The sequence below is a fragment of the Ictidomys tridecemlineatus genome, chromosome 4 (genome assembly GCF_052094955.1).
Source record: "Ictidomys tridecemlineatus isolate mIctTri1 chromosome 4, mIctTri1.hap1, whole genome shotgun sequence".
NCBI classification, from domain to species: Eukaryota; Metazoa; Chordata; class Mammalia; order Rodentia; family Sciuridae; genus Ictidomys; species Ictidomys tridecemlineatus.
This window is the reverse complement of record NC_135480.1, coordinates 153,081,924-153,102,479: the sequence shown is the minus strand read 5'-3', so window position 1 is coordinate 153,102,479 and position 20,556 is coordinate 153,081,924. Positions and strand designations below refer to the sequence as shown.

At 31.5% G+C, this 20,556-nt stretch overlaps 1 protein-coding gene across 49 annotated transcripts in view; it reads left to right on the top strand.

Moving 5' to 3' along the window:
• Ptprd (protein tyrosine phosphatase receptor type D) overlaps positions 1–20,556 on the top strand; it is a 2,128,582-nt gene that overhangs the window by 219,213 nt on the left and 1,888,813 nt on the right. For 48 of the 49 annotated variants that reach the window (XM_040285790.2, XM_040285762.2, XM_040285761.2 and 45 more), the window contains exon 2: positions 13,020–13,074. The exons of the other annotated variant lie outside the window; for it this stretch is intronic. The gene's annotated coding sequence lies outside the window, so the exon portion shown is untranslated. The remainder of the gene's footprint in view (positions 1–13,019; positions 13,075–20,556) is intronic. 49 annotated transcript variants of the gene reach the window in all.

The window sequence follows — 20,556 nt, the reverse complement described above, 5'->3', positions numbered from 1 at the left end:
CAATAAGAATAGTTTTAAAATTAGGCCATATCACAAGAATTTTTTCTTGGACACAATAATTTATCCTATATAGTAGTGCCAATTGTTATTAAGAAATGCATCCAACACAAAATACTTTTTTTTTCTAGTAAAGAGTTCTTAAGATTTAGTTTTATGTTGGTAAAATAAAATCAAACATAGGAAAACCTAATATACACACACCCTTAAGCAATGTTTGAAAAGTGGTGGACAATGCAGTCACACAGAAGATGATACAATGGTGCCTCAAAAAAAAAATAACACGATTTCTGTTTCTTTTGTATTTGTTACCACTTTCTTTCTTACTTTTTATTAAATATTCAAATGAAAATCTAGCATAGTAATAAATTTAGGTGACATACTGATGAATAATTATAAATACAGATAGTACCTGTGTATATTAAAATATTTTATCAATAAGCACTAATGTATGGAAATCATTATTTTAAAGACACTACCCACAATTTCAAAAAAAAAAGATTTAAGGTAAATATAATGGAAATATTAAGTACCCCTATAGTTATATTCCTATGACTAAGTGAATAAAATGTGTGTGAATTTTCTCAGTAGAGCCACTGGTCACTCAAATATCACTTGCCAACCTTTTCAAATGGCATTTTGAGAATCTAGAGCTATGCGAGAAACCTTAATGTAGAGAATATTCTGGGCCCCTTTAATGGTCAAGTTATCAGATTGAACTTTGTAATGGCTAAAAGGCAAAAGAAGATCTCTGGGTGACAAATTATTTCCTAGAAGTACTGTCCAGCCCCTTTGCTTCCTGTTGTTGGTATTTCTGAAGTTTATTAATATATACTTTTAGGAAGCCACCCTAGCCTCTAGCCAGGCAGCTCTGGTTCAAATAAACAAGAAAACACTTGAGGGACTGGGCATGGGTTTCAGTGATAGAGCATTTCTACTATGAAGAAGGCCTTGGGTTTAATCCCCAGAATGGGGGTGGGGTGGGGAACCTCCAAAGGAGTAAGGTAGTTTTTTTTTTCTTTAAAGAAAGTCCTGACATATGGACAATTTAATAAGTTAATATATATAGTTAGAAGTTTCTAACATTTCCTAAAATTGTGCTCATCATTTACCTTGCACATCTCAATGCAGGCTCTAATATTGCTTTAGATTTTAACTTAATATACACAATCATTAAATTGCTACTGATGTTATTCATCTACATTTTATTATCATAAATCTGCAATGTTTATTAAAGTATTTCATAGAGTGTTTCTTCCATATTCTACACTGAGAGTATTGAAATATAGCTGCATTTCTCAACAGTGTGTTCTGTAGAAGGGCAGTTCTACAGCTCTCTGATGTCAATAAAATATGCTACAATAAAACATATTTTAAAAATATAGCAGTTCACATATGCATATTACTGAACCTAAGAAGTCAGAATAGTTTGAATACTTCCTAAATTTATTTGACCAAGAAAAAAAAAACACATTTTTTTTTTATTTGCTAACATCCCAAGGAAATAAATTCACAAAAAAACTCTGAAAATACTGAGATATGTATTTCTCCTTCATAGGTTTTTTAAAATAATTTAAATTTGACGATTATTTCTCTAAAATAAAATTTCATACAATAAATAGACATATAAGTTGTATATTATTATACAGGTAATAATATATATTACATATATAATATTTTATATAATTCTAAGATGCTTGTTTTCCAGATTATTAAGGAAATAGAATATATTCACAAGCCTTGCATGAGACTGTAAGCATCTCTATAGTGAATACAGTTTACAAACTGATGTTAGAACATTTCTATCAAGTGGCAATGGAATACATACTAAGGTCAGAGGAAGGATCCCTGTGCACATCCAAAATTATTATGTGTAATAATATACTGTACACACATTGAAAAATCATCCTTCTTGTATCTACTTTCCCATTTACAAGAATTATTTGATGCATTTCCTGGCCTACAGTAAAAAAAAATATTGACATGAATATGAGGTGATGACAGAGGTTACAATGTCACTCTACCACTAGTTTCATATTTCACCAAAGTTCTCATATGATGCAATACGACAGACAAGGTATTGTAAATCAACTTCCTAATACAAACTTGGTACAGAATGATTGATAATAAACCCAATAAATACTCTTGTAAGTGCATAGTGGATTGTCAAAGAACTTAAGGATTTTCTTTTGTAGGGAAAAACTCTAAGAGAAAATAGAAGTCAAAGATAGCTATCGAGGTTTCAGTTATAATGGTTATAAAAAAGGAATAAGAGACAACTTCTCTGGAATTTGGAATTTGGATCCAAAGTAGATCAACTCTCATATATGCTCATATAATAATGTACATAAGCAAAAATAGCATTTTAATAGAAACTAGAGGATTCCAAATGCCTAGCAACATAAATAATTATCAATATTTTAGATAGGTATAAATCAATAAATAGTTTTCATTAAATGGATTTCACAAAGATAATGCTTAGAAGTTGTGAAAGTATTCATCAATGATGATGCCATTTTTTTACAGTATCAAAATATGCTAAACAATAAAATCCATTCCTTAGAAATATCTATATGTAGAATAAGCATGGGATTTATACTTACATTTCAGATGGCCAGTTTCTTGAGGGCATGACATGATAATGTAGTTTGGAAGTGCAATACTTGTTACAATTTTATTTATGAGGTTCTATTTTGAAGCTAGGTTAACTGCGTGGAAATTCACTTTATGTTCTTTATATTTTTCTTGTGTTCCAGCTAATTAATGATAAGTAAACAGGTTACTCTGTTCATCCCTGGGCAGATTACTCATAGTTTATTTAATTTTAATAGTTATTGGTTGTATCCTGTGGCAACTCTACAATGTAATATAGAAATGAATTTACCAAATTATATATTTGTGTGAATGATTCAGATTTCTATTTTGGATATGAGTTTAAAATTAATAACTTTACATTAAACGCTATTTTGGCATACTGTCATGACACAAGACTAAACTAGTCAGGATCACTTCAAGTGATTTGGGGACTAAATAAAGACCCAGACACAGAAAGTACCCTTTCTATGGGTTCAGTGACTGCTCCTCAACTGCAGCTCCCACAAGGGGGACAAGGCAGGCAAGAAAGAGAAAGAGTACACATCAAACCAGGGTTTTACTGGGGAGAAGTCATTCAAATGAGGCAAGGGGTCAGGTTTCCGGGGGGGGGGTTGAGTCTAGCTTTGTGATATCTTGCTGTCAGCAGATTGACTGACATCTTGGAAGATCACGCCCATCTCACATGCTGTGTGATGATCAAAGGCAGAGCAAGTGAAAGGGACACAAAGGAACACAGTCCAGGCAGAGAAATATTGTCAGTCCAGTCTGCTTTGTGTGCTCAAAATGCTCACAGCTCACACACACAGCCCATGGCTGGCTCACCACAGCATAGAATTGTCACAAGCTTTAAATTTATTATAAAAAGTTTGCTCTCATTCAGTGAGAGGTAAAGTCTTTATTTTTAAAGAGCATAAGATTATTTTGAGTCTCTATTATGCTTTCATTCCATTGGAGACTCTATAATGACTTTAGAAAGCTTTGCCTCAACATTTTACTCTACTTCCCTTGCCTCTTCAGATCTCTTGTCTTGCAGAGGCTGGCAGGACTGATGACAGAGGTTGTTTTATTGTGGATAGAAGTTACTAGAATTAAAACAGTGCTTATAATCATGATGCAAAGGAAGTATTCAATTAATATTGATGACTTAAAAGTGTCATTAGGAAAACTCTGAGATAGTCAAATGCCTGAGAAAGCAAAACATGTTAGGTTTTGTCGTTAGTGGCTCTGTCATCACAAACTAGCTGATAAATTGTTTTAAAATTGAATTTTATGATAATTTTAAGGGTCTAGATAAAGGAAAACTAGCATATGTGCCTCACCTCACATACATACCCTGTGTGGCTTATCAATTTTATGAGGATGTCACGCAACTATGCAACTATTATAACTTGTTGAATACACATCTTTTGGATTCAAAAGCCACCTAAATATATTGTGGCACATAAAGATAAATAATATGGATATTATATTACAGAAACAGAGATGTGAGAGTTCATATAAATTTCTCTGAATAAAGCCTTGCATAAAATATGTATTATTTTATAAACTCTGTACTTACCTTAAATCACTTAGATAATATACTTATGTATTGTATATATCACTTAGATAATATACTTATGTATCCTAGTGACTAGATAAAGTTATAGAAAAATGACAGTTTCATTTATTGAGTAATCAAATGCTAACAGATTGTGAAAAAGCTTTTTATCCAATACCTTAAAATGCTTGAACAAGCAATATATTCAATTACATATGTTCTTGAAATTATAAGCACACACACCCATCTATAGCTATTACTTCTGGTGATCTCTATTTCATTACTTTAACCTTACATGTAAGACACTTGTCTATTTTATATGCAGTACCTCAACTGCTCTGTCTACGGAGGTGATGTAAAATTTCTACTTGAATAGCAATAAATCATGTTAATTCAGCCTTCGTCAAACAAACTGTGGTAGAGAGGATGAAAGTAGAATAGGAATGAGAATGGTCAAAAGGAACTATGGAACATAAGAATCCACCCGGTTGAAGTGATGCATTGAAATTAGGTCAAGTATTTCCAGCTGTGAAATAAGCAGTCAGATCAGCAAGGGTGTTTGTATAATTATGGTAATCTATTGGTAGTACAACAAGATAAAATAATTTTATGTAGTTTGATTTTTAGTACAGTCTTTTCTTACAAATTCTGTGAGTACAACTCAATTAGTTTAAAAAATGAGGTGAAAATGGACTGCTTACCAAAGGTTAATGAGATAAAATGGTTTGCACTGAAATTTTAAGCAGTCTACAGACTGATGAAACAAGAACCTACGTTATTTCATTCTTTTTATCTTATTCTGTTCTCAAAATGAAACTTAATAACATGAGGATCACTTATCAATAACTCCAAAATTAATTAACATCTATATGTAATACCAATTCAGAACTCATTGTTTCTCTTTTAAGTTGTGTTTTCCTGAAGATCCTTGATAATCCACATTATGTAATTCTCTATTTGCTACTCATCTATTATTACTAAGCAATGTAGATGACTATTATTTTCTGTCTCTGCATATTTCTAGTCCTCAAATTTTCAGACTTCAAAAATCTTAAGAAATTAATAAGCACAGAGAAATGTTAGATATTTTTTCATGTGCAAATGTTAAATAAGACTTATTTCTAACTTTACTTAGAATTAAAAATCTGGGAGCTACTAGCCCCTGTTGTTCCAGTATTATTTCTTGGATAAATTATGTTTTTTGATCTCAGCCTTATAACTTAAGGCTAAGGGCACCAGCTATGATTGAACCCAACATAGCTTTTGAGTAGTCTGTAATCACTTCATGACTCTAACACAGTATTTTTTCTTAGTGGTGAATTAGAGGTTCTATTTGAACAAATCCATTCTCCTTTCTATAGAGAAGGTTTGTGCATGACTCTTAATCTCCATCAAAATGTAATTGGGCACTGAAAGTAACAGATTGGTTATTGTCAACTGTGTGATAGGCACTGCATAAAGCCAGGAAGAGACATGATTCATTGATTTTAATCATGTTCAACACTTAGTCAACTCAGTATTCACATAAATGGAGGTTAACAGCAATTTAGATAATCCACCATTGCAAATAATTCAAAATAATTTACAACTGAGTTTGAAGTGCATATGTTTCTTCAACACATTTATCAAAACTGTCTTTTAATGCTTAATGCCTTATATTTTACAATTTCTTTATACTTTGTAATTGTAAAGTGATTTTATGTATAGTGACCTCTCCCTCCAGTAATGTAGTAAATCTCATTTTATGTATCTCAGCTCAAATATCACCTCTTTAAAACTGACTCTTGGCTCCTTCTTTCTAGACAACATCCATCTATTCTTTGCTATTCTCATAGCTCATTGTACTTTCTTTTCAAGCTTATGATCTGAATTTTATTAATCCAAGGAATTATCTCTCCAGCTGTCCTGTAAACTCCATGAGGTTGAACACCTCTCTGTGTGGCTCTTAGTTGTCTCAGAACCTAGTGAGCATATCCTAAGTCCACAATAACCAACAGTTTAATAAATGAATGTGGGGGAATGCATATATGCATTTAATCCTGTTTCTCATTTGAGAGATTGATCAGAAAATTTTGTTATCCTCTTATAGACAGTGTGATGCAGTATATACTATGTTGGCAGGTAGCCTGTTGGACTACTAACTAGCATCCAGATTTGGGAAAACTGCTTATCAACTGCAAAATATTTCAACATGCACAAAGTATAAATAAAGACAATATTTTTTCACATTTTAATGATGAGTAAATGATAGAATATATGTAAAGAGTTCAGCAGAGGGACTGAAGTGAAATAACTACTCAAATATTTTATGAATTTTACAAAATAAGTTGTACTGTTATTATGAAGTAAATTGAGACTTAGAAAATTGAATTAACTATCTGAAAGCATATCATATAAAATAAAGGCAGTATTTTACATAACAGAGGTGGTACATGCTCCAACTTTTAAGATAAATTTACTAGGAACTAAATATTTCTTTGTAGTTCATTTGAGTTTTGAATACAATATTTAATACTGACAAGACTTCTATACCACATCTTTCCCATGAGATAATCTTAGCTGAGGAAGTAGACATGCATATTCTGTATACCAAGGTAAGAAGTATGTATATGAATCTATAACATATTGTCTAATTCATATTGTTGCATAGCCTTTTCTAATCTGTGAGATTGAATTGCTCCACAAGTTAGTTTGACTCATTCATCTGTGTTTGGAGATATACCTGAGATTTCTCTTTTTGTTATTTAAAAAAAATATATATGAATTCTGAGTTGCTTTGTAGCAAAGTGATTCTAAAAAATTCAACAATCTTACCAGGCTAAATGTCTGTGATTTAGTGGCATCCAAATCACATTCTCTGTATTTTTTTCTCCTTTTCTGTCCAATTTCTCATCACATTGAAGAAATAAAAGTTTGTTTTCTATAAGTGAGGCAAATTCAGTAAATGAGATATCCTCAAGGAAAAAAATAGCTTTTCTTAGTTAACTATGTTAAAACATACTAAAAATGAGTTTTAAAATTAAATTAGTATTTCTCCATCAAAGATATACCAATGTCCAATAAACATACAAAAAGAGGTTAATTTCCATTAGAGAAATGCAAACCAAAACAGCAATGAGATACCACTTCCGACCTACTAAGGTGTAGACGTACTAAGGTGTTTTTTATTAGTTATTAAAAAAAGACAAGACATAACACATAATTTTGAGGATGGAGAAAGTTAGAATTCTTATATATTGCTCAAAAGAACAAAATGGTGCATTCACTTTGGAAAAACAGATTGGCAGTTTCTTTAAATGTTAATTAAACATGCAGCTACCATATGACCCACCAGTTTCACTTCTGGGTATATGCCCACAAGAAATTGAAACATGTCCATAAAACTTGTATAAAAATGTTCATAGCAGGGGAGGATTCCTTTCTGGGGACTCAAGTGAAAAATTCATTTCTTTATCTTCTGTCTTCTTTTCTTAGGCAGGTCTTTCTCAGATTCTGTTACTCTGATTCTCACTAGCTTCTCTCTCCCACTATTAAGGATCTTTGTAATTACATTGGGCTCACTTTTCATTCTTTCTTTTTCTTTTTCTTTTCTTTTTATTTTTTGAGACAGGTTTTTTACTAAGTCATTTAGGACTTTGCTAAGTTTCTGAGACTGGCTTTGTACTTGTAATTCTCCTGCCTCAGCCTCCTAAATTGCTGGGATTACAGGGGTATGCCATGGCACCCAGCTTGGTCCCACTTTTTAATAATCCAGCATGCTCAATACCATTTCAAGATCAGATTAATAATCTTTTAATTCTTCTGGAACCTCAAAATTTTTCACCATGGAACATATTGGCAGATTTAAGAAATTAGCAATATGTATAACTTTCAAGGGCAATATTCTACCTACCTCACGTGACTATTTCTCTTTTACTTTTTTATCACTTCTATCTGATGATTTTAAAGGCATGCCTAATTCAATACACATTACAAAATAAAAAGGCCATTTATTCTTTCTTATGTATTGAAATGGTCATAAATTAATTTTAAAACTGATTACCTATTAAATATTATTTTAGAAATATTAAGAAGTGACAAATCCAATATATCAAAGATATATATATATATATATATATATATATATATACACATATATATATATTTAAATATGTGCTTGAGTATATTTCCTATTTAGTAATTTATGTATTTTTAAACTACTGATAGTAAAATAGACCATAATGTTTGCTTGAATAATTTATCTCTGGAGTCTGAAATTCACTTGCAAAAAATGTGTGAAAATGAATGTGAATGTGTGTGTGTATGTGCGTGTGCGCACACAGAGTTATATATATATAACTAAGATTCAGGGATTATATTTTGTATTTATTTTTAGAAAAAAATATTTTTAAAATAAAGAAGTAAGGTACCACAGCTGTATACAAATAGAGGAACTAAACTACTTTTATTTTCAATTTTTTATTTTTAAAAATAATATCAGTATATGTTTTAAACCATATACTAAAATGTATAATTTTTATGCATATATGACAAATTTTATCTTGTATCTATCTGATCAAGGGCACCTTAGGACATGTCCTTGTTCACAGGGAAATAATTTTGACTAAACAATGATGTGTAATATGTAATAGACAGAATTTTAGCATTTGTATATGTTTATCATCCTTCTTTTAAATTATTTCAGTTTTATATTGTACCTTCAAACAGTATTTTCTGATCTTCACTTTACCTAAAATAAAACAATGCCCTTAAACAGCCATATAACATTTCATGCTAAGAAAATGGATCATTGGAATAAGTGAACAGGTTTCAGATATTTTATAATTACAAATTCTTAATATTTTCCCATTTAAAAAAGTAACATGAAGAAAAAATATACCTGGAAGTACAACTAATGGTAGTCATGGAGGCAGGACTAATCTAGTCTAGCTCTGTTGAAAAGCAGAGGTGAGACAAGAAATAGCAAGGAAGAAAATGAAACACAGGAAGAAAATTATCTTTTCCTTTCTGGTCTAGAATCTGGTGGAAGATATAAATATTCTTAAATGTGTGCTTTATCTTAATGATATCACAGTTATATGACATGAAAAAAATATAATTCACTATTACAAAACTTCAAACAAAATGATAATTAGGTGGATGGGTCAACCCAAGATCAGTCAGAACCATGATGGTTGCTATGAGGCCTAAACTAGACCTTACATTCCATGGAATTACTGTAGAAATACTTACCTCCTGCTTTCCAATTCACTGCTATGCATCCTGTTCCACCTGTTTACATCAGTGTACTTAACTCAAGGACTGGAAGGCAAGATACCCTCTCCTCTTCCCAGTTCAGTTACAGGCCAGATAAAAAAGATGCTCTCAAAGACTATCGTCAATCCTAATCTAACAACACTCAAATTAAATGTTTTAGGTTGAGGTTTTTGGTAGATTATTGTTAAACCTAGACATGCAGACCTATTTGTTTTTTATAAAAGCCAATATTCCTATTATATCACTTGCAGTTTAGAGAAAATCATAATATTATCAAACTATAAAACATCCATAGTCTCTCATATTAGCTAAAGTAGTTCCTTAGTTAAATTATCATATCATAATTTAAAAATCTTTTTTCCTATCTTTATACTCTTATTATTTTGTTCTTGGATTTTCAATTTGTAATCATTATGGACCAGGAAACTGATTAATTAATTTAGTAATACATTTTGAACATGAATTTATGAATTTAATTCTCACAATTAATCTGATATTGTGTTAAATCCAGGGCATATGAAGGTCAATAACACATATATTTTGCTTTCAAAAACATGTGTTCTTGTTTGGAACATTTACTAAGAGCTAGGAAATGGTTTGCTTCTATTACATTTTTCTTGGACTTTTACCAATTTTCATATTGAAATATTTATTTCAGCATTTTTACATTAGGATCCTATTTTATCCTTTAAGTACTATATCTTTGGTTATACTCTTCAAAATTATGTTTTGATATAATTACTTAAACTTGATTTATTTTCTTATCACATATAATATATTTAAAACTCAGCAAAAAATTATCAAAATATAACTCCATGTTGAATTGAGGTTGTCAGAAAAATAGTATGATCATTTATAATTTATAATAATTTTGACTTTCAATAATGTTGAATTTATCCAACAAATATTTCTGAGCCTTTTCTACGGGTCTTAAACTATGATGGGTGGTTGGAAACCTTTAGTGTACAACAAGGATTGGTCTCATTTAGGCTTATCCTTCACAAAGCCTTCTTTCTAAGAGAGGTGGGAAGGAACACAAGACCCATAAACATAATATTTCATGATAGTAGTACAACAAATAATGTGAGATTTTCAGGATACTACAATAAACATCTAAAATAAATATGGGACAACAGAAAATGCATGGTATAAGAGATTATATTCATGTAATTTGGATGTTTTGTTTGGTCTTTTAAAAAACATGTCAGTTATAAATGGTATTGAGGTAAGGCTATTTAACATGGAAAGAAATCATCATTGTCTTTTTTGAAGAATTGTTTTTTATTATGATTTAATTATACAAATTTTTGGGACATGGTATGATAATTCAGCATGCGATCAGTGTGAAATGATCAGATCAAAGCAGTTAACATTTCCATCTCCTTAATCATTTAAAATTTTTTGATTAAAACTTAATTGTATATATATATATATATAAGATAAAGTGCAATATTTCAAGACATGCATACAACATCTACTAATCAAGTTAGGATAATTAACATTTCCATCTCTTCACTATTACTTTGCGCTTGGAACCTCTCAGTTCCTCTTTTCTAGTTATTTATAAAGTATATAATAACTTATTATGGACTATAGTTACTCTATTGAGGAATTTCACTTATTTTTATTTGTTCATTCAAAAAATATTTATTTAATCTGTAGCAGAAAATATTCTAGTAAATAAGTACTAGCCTATAATTACATAGTGGAGGAAAAGAAACATGTTTTCAAATTAAAGTCAAAGGTTTATTTGAATTATTTTACTGTTGCTTGTGATTGTCCAATACTAATGAAATAAGTATGCAGACATATGTTGGGATTTATTGCATATAAAACCCCACATTGGTGACTGCGGTTGTAGTTCATTGGTAGAGCTCTTGCCTAGTATGTGTGAGGCACTGGTTTTGATACTCTGCACTGAATAAAATAAAGTTATTATGCCCATCTAAAACTATATATATATATAATATATTAAACCCACATTGAATAGAAATTATTAAAATTTAAAGAAAGCAAAATTATACTTTAGGTAAGTATATATTTATTTAGAGATGATAATTTTGCTGTTTCTTTCAGATTATTCATGTTTTTTCAATTAAATGCTAACCCTGTTAGGTTTTATAGCCTATAATTGTTTATATGTATTTTTCTATTGTTGAAAAGATAACAATCTTTCTTCTTCACCTTTCTGATGCCATTTTAATTTGGAAATAATGCGTATTTTTATATTGAATTATAAAAATATAAAAAGGTCTGGTGTCAAGTATGAAATTTTAGAGGTGTCAGAGTGATTATTTTAAAATACATTAAGATTTTTCTGTATTCTACTGAACTAAAACTGATGACTATACTTTGGAACAAACAAACAAGCAAAGAGGTCTTGTTACCTGTAAATGACACAGGATAAATTGAAGGGCACACTCATGATGTGGACAGGAGTCAATATGATCTGATGGTCTTCCAATTAAACGCATGTGAACTTCATACTAATTAGCTTATAATTCAGACTGATACTCAAGTTTGTTTGGGCCAGAAAGACTACCTACTGTCAAGCAATCAAGCACTACCCCTTTAATTGCAATTTATTCCAACAACCACAATTTATTGATTCTAGCATACACTTATGCCTCAGCAGTATCGTTATTTGACTTTATTTTAACAGCTTCAAAAGGTTAGGAAGTTAGAAACCACTGTGAAAGAAACCATTAAAAAGTTGAGTTGCTAGCTCTGCTTCAGACTCTGTGCTGAGCAATGTTAACTATGCATGGAATTATATAAAAGGAGAGTGAAAAAAGAACCAATGTTGCTTAGGCAATCAATATGAACTGGTGCTTTCTTATGTCAAGTATTATTTAATAATTACCAAACACAAAGCAAGCAGGAGAGATATAGATAGATAGATAGATAGATAGATAGATAGATAGATAGATAGATAGATATAGATATATGTATATACATATATATATGTATATATATCCAAAAGCAATTTAAATTTCTTGCATGATTTCTAGTAAAAGTTTTGCACAGACATTCTATGATATTATGAACATCTCAACATATGCTTAGTGATATTATACTACAAAGGCACAGGTCATCCATGTGAATTTTATACCCAAATTGGTATTTAAAATGCAAATCATCAATCTCTGTTCACTCTCATTTGTTCAATACATTATCTTCTGTAAGAAAAAAAAAGTTCTTTTCTTCATTTAAGCATTAGAATTGTAGAATTTCACTTTGGAATTTTCAGTTAACTAGACAAGGTACTCAGTGTGCTTGATAAAATTGCAGGTGCAGAAGCTCCTTTTTCATTCAGAGAATATAAACTAACTTAGATTCTGCATTTCTTTTACATGCTTTGAGTAGCCCTGAGTAACTCATTAGCTCTCCCAACTCTCTAGGAATCTTATATTGTCCCTTGACTAGATTTAAGTCAAGTTTAGTCTGGCCTGAGGGAGGAATTGATAGGTAGAAGCTCTGTACTTCTGCTTCCTACCCATTCAGAGCAACTCTGCCTCTAATACTTTCATTTTTTGCCCTTAAGATTTCATTCACAGAATAAATAAAGAAATAATCAAAAGTTTAAAATTGATTTAGAAACTATGGATCTAGTCCAATGTCCTCATTTTTACAGGTGAAGAGTTGAAGAATCAAAGAAGTAAAGGACCTGCCTCAAAGTCACATTACTAGTAAGTAATGCCTACAGATCTAGACTCCTATCCTCACCTGTTGAGTTATAGTCATTGTATAATAACAGTTTCTCACTTTAGATTAAATTTTAAAGCTTATAAAGCTCTGTTTTCATTCCTGTTTTGACCCCATTTGGTTCACAGTACTAATTGTGTGCTGCCTGGTTTCCATTTTCACTCTATGCACCACTTGGAGAACCTTTACAAAGTGAGTTAGGGAATATTCTTTTTACAAAGATAATGTGCCTTATGATATGGTGTGTCAAAAAAAAAAGTTGGCACCCATGTGAGGGCTATCCATCTCATAGGATCTTAATGTGAAACATCCCATTTAATTCTCATAAGGTGTTGTAAGGGAGATGGCATCATCCATATTTTATAATAAATCAAAACTCTAACACAGTTGATAGTTTGTCCAACTATATAGAGCTATTTAATATCACAGCTAGGTTCAATTCTCTCCCCCGCCTCTCTCTCAGATTTTAAATATGCCAACTTTTGGTTCTGTGTAATGCTGTAGTTAACAATAAAAAAGGCAGGGATCAAATAAAATAGAATATAATCTCAAACAAATTAATATAACTAATTGTTTGTTATAGTGCATAGCTCAAGGTGCCCAGGGAAAACTAAATAGTGAGGAATCAGCTTGAGTTAACACTGTATATGCTGTAAAGATTGATATGCTCTTAACATTGACCCCCCTTTGCAGGCTTGTTACTATGAAGACATTACATATAATGACATCTGTAAGTGAGGGGGAAATATTGACAACACGTGTCCATAACCATATCTCAGGGAGAGATTTGATAAATTGTCAAGTTAAATAGAAGGAGCATTTTTGAAGAGAGAGGCTTCAATTTAGGTGTTCTAACATAAAAGAATGGATGAAAAAAAAAGTAATTGGCATTCTGAAGTTGATGAGATGTAGATATATAGGATTAGATAAAAATCAATTTCTTTTAAGAGGACAATAGCAAACACAGGGGTGGAAATAAGTAGGGACAATTTGTTAATGTGGAATAACCTAAATCATAGAATATGATAAGGTAGAGTGAGATATCAGATTGTTAGCCGTCTTTGAAGCCTGATTTTAAAAACTATATTTTACTCTTGAAACAGAAAGATATCATTAAACATATTGGTGTCTTATTATTGTTCTTTCTTTGTTGTTCTAAAATCTATTCAGTGCTATAATCAGATCTGTGCCTTAGGAAAAAAAATGATGAATTCACTAAATTGTGGGTGATCTCAGTTGTGTGGGGGGAGATAAAAATAATGAGACCAAAAATCCCTATTTAATTTTTATCTCATAAAGATAATAAGATATCTCCATTTCTCAGCAGTTGTAATTCCTCAGATTTCTATAGTAACTTTGAGGAGGATCCTATATCTGTTTTCCTCCCAATTGTCACTTTTCTCATAAATATTTGTTGAATAGATAAATCTCCTTTTTATCTTGCCCATCCACCTTGAAAATACCTGTCACATAAGGGAGAGAATAGACATCATGATTTCTTTTATTAAGCAAGAGTCTTCTTAGATGAGAAGTCTTTCAGAGAAAAATTTCCTTAGGTTTTGTAGTTCCCGGTTTATCTGATATTTGCACATAAGATGAAAGAAAGGAAAAGTCAAGGGTGCTTCTTTCCTCCTGAGGAGCAAAACAAATAGGAAAAAGTTGTGGTTTACTAAAATGTTTTGCTAGAATAACAAAGAAACCACAACAATGAAAGAGCTTTTTGTTGTAAAATTAAAAATCATTTAGCATCTAAAAGATTACCTGCTTGATTGTAACACTCAGATAGGGAAGGGGGAACCCTAAAGTGTTCTGCCCCAATGCTACATGGTCAGTACCTTCAATTTCTGCTCCAAAAAATATTCTTGTTTACAACCCTCAGCATTATCTTCATTTTGTAGCACTTTTGCAGTTTATATTTATACCTTAATGAAAGTTAACCACACCAATCTAATGCCTGCCTGCTCCTGAACTGTGGACTCCTAAGAGATAACAACTTGAACTCTGAAATATTTACTTTGTTCTTGCTGAAAGTTGAATGTGTACCCCTTAACTCTTCCTTCAGTGTTGTCTTATTTTTTGACTGTGTTTTGTATGTGATTTCAGGTTACCATTAGGAATGTACTTCATTGAATTTATATTCATTTGTCCTATAACCTCTATATCTGCTAAGCTTATCCACTTTACATTGAAACTTTATTCTGCTTTCTTAGAAAAATATGTGTATTTTTTTTCCTGATCCAAAAGTGGGTTATCTCTCTCAAAAGCAGTGTCTTTGCCATTGGAGGTCCTTTTGCTATGCCAATACATATTAGCAGTTCTGATCTTCTAAGAAAGCAACCCTTTCATGTAAGGGCTATTCAAGTAAATTCTCTATATAAAATTTGACATTTTGTTTGGTCAGATATTTGTAATGAAAAGATGAGTTAGAGTTTGAGGTGGAAAAGGAAGATAAGACTACATCTTTAGCTATAGATTTAATAAAAGTCAAAATAGGCCAACCTTGTGAAGGTGAAGGTTTATTGTGAACACTGAATATCCATAGTATATGTCTGGCATGCACAAAAGAAATATTTGTTGAACTGCATTATTGGCTTATAACTGACAGTTCTTTTGTCTATTTCATTTGTCTTTATAAAAGTGCTATCAGTCAAAGGTTACATTCTCATGGATAGAAATCTATCATTAAATTCCAGGCAGCTATCTTAAGAATCAGTCCTCTGCTTGCTTGAATGTCACTTGGTGAGTGTGTACAAGGACTGAGATATAGGTCTTGTTCTTTATGACTCTTGGTAGACAATTGTGCTGGGAACTGGAGATGGACACAATGGCCTCAACATTGTTTCCTGATATGACTTTGATCCTGCTCGAAAGACCCAATGGTATTCCATTTACAGTCTTCTTTTTATGTGTCCCCAATTGGTCAAAAATGAATGAGGTTATGTGATAGAGAATGACTCTTTACTATCAATAGGGAGAAATAAGTGAAAATACGCACTATTTTTCCAGTGATATCAACTGGTAAATTTTCTAGTATTATGAAAGTTTTCAGAAAATATGATTACTAAAAATATTTTCACATAAAAGACTGTAATTTAGTATAGGAGAGAGTTTGTCATAGAGATCAAGAGCATGGATTCTGGAAAAATAATCTTATTAGTATTCTATTTGTTGTTATTTGTATGACCTTGAAGAAGTTTCCTAATACTTTTTGTGCCTAAAAATTCCTTCCTCATAGGACCATTCTAATTATTAAATAAGTTAATGCATATAAAGTTTTGGACAAGGAAATATACATAATATTTTGTTTAGAATATTATTGAAAGGTCTTCTAATTTATACATTTATTTTAATTAAATCTAAAACTTGGTTTCTTGAACTTCCAAAATTGTAATGGGAAAGAAATAAGGCAAGAATAAATATAAAATATCTTGTTCTATACTTAACTTTATAAGAGCACAATTTACATTCATTAAAATGTTAGGAATCTGCTTAGAACATATTCATTTATACTCTGCCTGCCATTTTCCACATATATTTCTTATTTAAATGCACAGTAAGTTGAGGGCTATGATTCTTTGCAACTATGTCTAAATTCCCTTAGAAAATGACATTTGGAATCTAAATTGTGATATAATGAAGAGTATATCTAAATCTGTGTCTGTAACTATCTATTTATCATCTATTCTAGACCTAACTTTTTTAGAAATTTTAGATTAAATTTTAGTTGTTATTTATAATAAAATTCATACACATGTAATGTGACTTTGAGGGAGGAAATTCTGTTTTACAAATGACATTTATTAAAGAGATTTAACATAACATATTGCAGCACTTTTCTTCTCACATATAATAAACCAAAAATAGACCACTCAGCTTTAAGGTTATAAAATTGAAAATGAAAGATCTTTTCAAAAAAGTAATTAAATAATCTAACAAATTTCCTCGTGCACCAATATTTCCTGCTATTTTGGTTGCAAGCCAACTCACCTAGTAGAGTTTGTCAGATGATTCCCTACCTGATTTTGAATGGGTATCCTCTATTCAAAATCTTCTGGATGTTTATCTCTTCATTGTACTTTGGAAGCCATCTATCTTTCTTTGTTTGAAAAGAATAGACTTGATCCCTACCTTCAAATACTGAAGCTCCAGTTGTTACCCACAATCTATTTCTAATATTATTTTCTAGATTTTATCACTGGGATTCATTTCCCATTCCTGTGTTGCCTTAGCATTTTGTTTCAAATATATCTCTTCATAGCTCCTGTCTTATTATTATTTGCTGGATTTTTCCCCTTCCTCCAGAATGAAAAATTATTTCTCCACCTCTTTTTATTCCATTCTTTTTTTTTTGGGGGGGGCGTACCAGGGATTGAGCTCAGGGGCACTCAACCACTGAGCCACATTCCCAGCTCTATTTTTTATTTTATTTAGAGACAGGGTCTCACTGAGCTGTTTAGCACCTTTTGTTAAGGCTGGTTTTGAACTCACAATTTTCCTTCCTCAGCTTCCCGAGCTTCTGGGATTACAGCTGTGTACCTCTGTACCCAGTTTCTCCATTCATTTTTTTGTTAGCACTCCAATAAATTGGGATAAACATAAATATTGTCTAGACTTAATTTTCTTGGCTATTGGAGCACCCATACCAACTGACTTCTGGTCTTTTCCTTAGTAAGTAACTTGTAACTGAATTCTCATTAGTGGACCATAACAAACTTGTATGTCCCATTTTCTGCCCATGGATATGCCCTACACATGATCTTTCTTATTAGTCTCCTTTGGTGCTTTGGGGAGTACATAAAACCCAGGTCTTCCCAAACCTCTTTTCTTTCTGTTCCCTTTCTACTTAACTAATCTCCTTCCATTTAGACTCAGGATTCATTTTGGTATTCACTTATTTTTGGCTCAGTATGCAATAGTATCTAGGTAACATTACAAATTCTTACCTTATGAGAAAAAATGAAAGCAGTGTGTGATGCCCCATTGGCCACATGTGTAGGGTAGCACTTATTTATTTGCCCTGGCCTGCTGATTCTGTAGAGTTTTCTTATGAAATTTTAAGACAGTTTGTCAGAAAGAGGGACTTACAAAATCCTGTGCACTGATAATTTAAATAATCTGAATCAGGAACTGATCTAACTCATATGGACTGAAGCTATTGGAAAGAAAAGAAGTATTGAAACAAAAGCTTTAAGAAAGAAGCTTAAAGGAGTGCCAAGGTGTCAGCAGAAAGAGGGGGAATATTGGACATACTCGGAAGAAGTTTGGTAGCATCTTCTTCATAGGTGGAAGGGTTTGCCTATATTTTAGTTTTTGTTTTATTTGCAGCAGGTTTTAGTTCATAACAAAATTGTGAGGAAGGTAAAGAAGCTTCCCATACATTCTCTGTACCCCCACCTCCCTAATTTGATCCCAACAATTACCAATATCTCCCCCAGAGAGGTATATTTGATGAAGATCAACATCAAATGAAGATTCACAGATCCTTCCTACACAAAGTTCACAGTTCATATTAGGGTTCACTCTTAATGTATTCATTCTATGGGTTCACTCTTGTTCATTCTATGTTGCTCATTCTGTGACTGCAAAAATGTATAATGGCATGTATCCACCATTAAGTTTTTGTTGAAAGTATTTTCACTGCCCTGAATTTTTCTCTCTGCTTTGCCTGTTATTTATTCCTCTCCCCAACACCTGGCAAACACTGAACATTTTACTGTCTCCTTATTTTTGCCTCTTCTGTAATGGCATATATTTGGAATCCTACAGTATGGAGAATTTTCAGGTTTATTTCTCCCATTAAGTAACATGTGTTTAAATTGCCTTTAATGATTTGGATAGTTCATTTAATTTTAGTGTTGGATAATATTTCATTTTTCTGGATGTACTAGAGTGTATCCATTCACTTATTAAAAGACATATTGGTTGATTTCAAGTTTTAGAACTTAATAGGTAAAGATACTGTAAACATCTATGTGCAGTTTATTATGTGGCCACAAGTTTATCACTCTTTTGGGTAAATACCAAGGAATAAAATCAATGGGCCCTATGACATGAGTATGTCAAGTTTTGTAAGAAACCACCAAACAGTTTTCCAAAGAGCTTGCACCCCATTGAACTCCTCCTACAAAGAGCGAGTGAAATTTCTGTTGTTCCACATCTCTAGCGCATTTTGTGTTGTTAGTGTTGAGTTTTAATCATTATAGATCAATTGGGGAAAAAGTGACATCTTGATATTGTTGGGTATTCATAACCACTAATATGGATTATCTCTGTATTTATTTAGTTTCTATAGTTCTTTTATCATTTTCATAGTGTCTATATTATGCATCTTATATGTATTTTATTTAGTTTATACCTCAGTGTTTAATTTTGTTATGCATTGATGTGAATTATAGTATTTTAATATACATTCCACTTATAAATTGCTGCTGTATAGAACAGTGATTGACTTATTGGCCTAATATCTTGAAAAACTGCTATAATTGCTTACTATGTCCAGAAATTGTTTATTGTTATTGTTGTTATTTTTTTCAGATTTTCTACATATGTGATCTTGTCACCTTAAAGAAAAAGTTTTGTTTCTTCTTTCATGATCAGTAATTTTTTTTGCTTGTTTCATTGCTTTAGCAAAAACTTCCAGTATAATGTTGAAAAGGAGTGATAAGAGAGGACAATTTTGCTTATTTCCTGATATTTGTAGGAAAGTAGAACGTTTGTCACTATCACATGTGTTGTTAGATATATATTTTTGTATGTATTATTTATCAAGAGGTTTCCTTCCATTCTATGTTTACCAAGTTTTTATCATAAACATGTGTCATAATTTATCAAATGTTTTTTCTTTATATATTAATATGATCATATGATTTTTCTTTACCATGTTTATGCTGTACAAAACAATTACATTTAAAAATATGATTTAACATGTAGATATATTGCTTTATCATTTTATAAATTCTTTTCATATTCTTCCTTGTGAACTAAATTGAATAACTATTTTGAGACTTTCCACAATCTTTTGTTTATACTTACTTAATATACAATGCTTAGTTTTAGCACCTGGGCATCAGTATCACAATATTCTAAGTACTAATCATGCATTTACCCTATGCATAGTAGCTTGTGGAGAAATCTCATGGTTTGTTTTATATGTTAAGAAAGAAAATAAGGAAGACTTGAGCCACCTTTACTATGCTTTCTGTAAACTTTTAGATAAACATGGAAATTTTGTTAAATAACAGCAAATATGATTGCCATTATATTTGAAGCATTAGTTCAAATGTGGAGAAAGAGGCAAGTTTGAGTCAAGTCCAAAGATGCAGGAGCTGTTTACATGTACCACAGTCCCTCAGAACCTGGCTGGAGCTAACCTAAAATGTGCAGGTAAAAGGATTGGGCTTCATAAAAGAGTTGTACTTCTTGCTATGATTTATTGGCAATAGTAAACCACTTTAGAGTAAATTTGA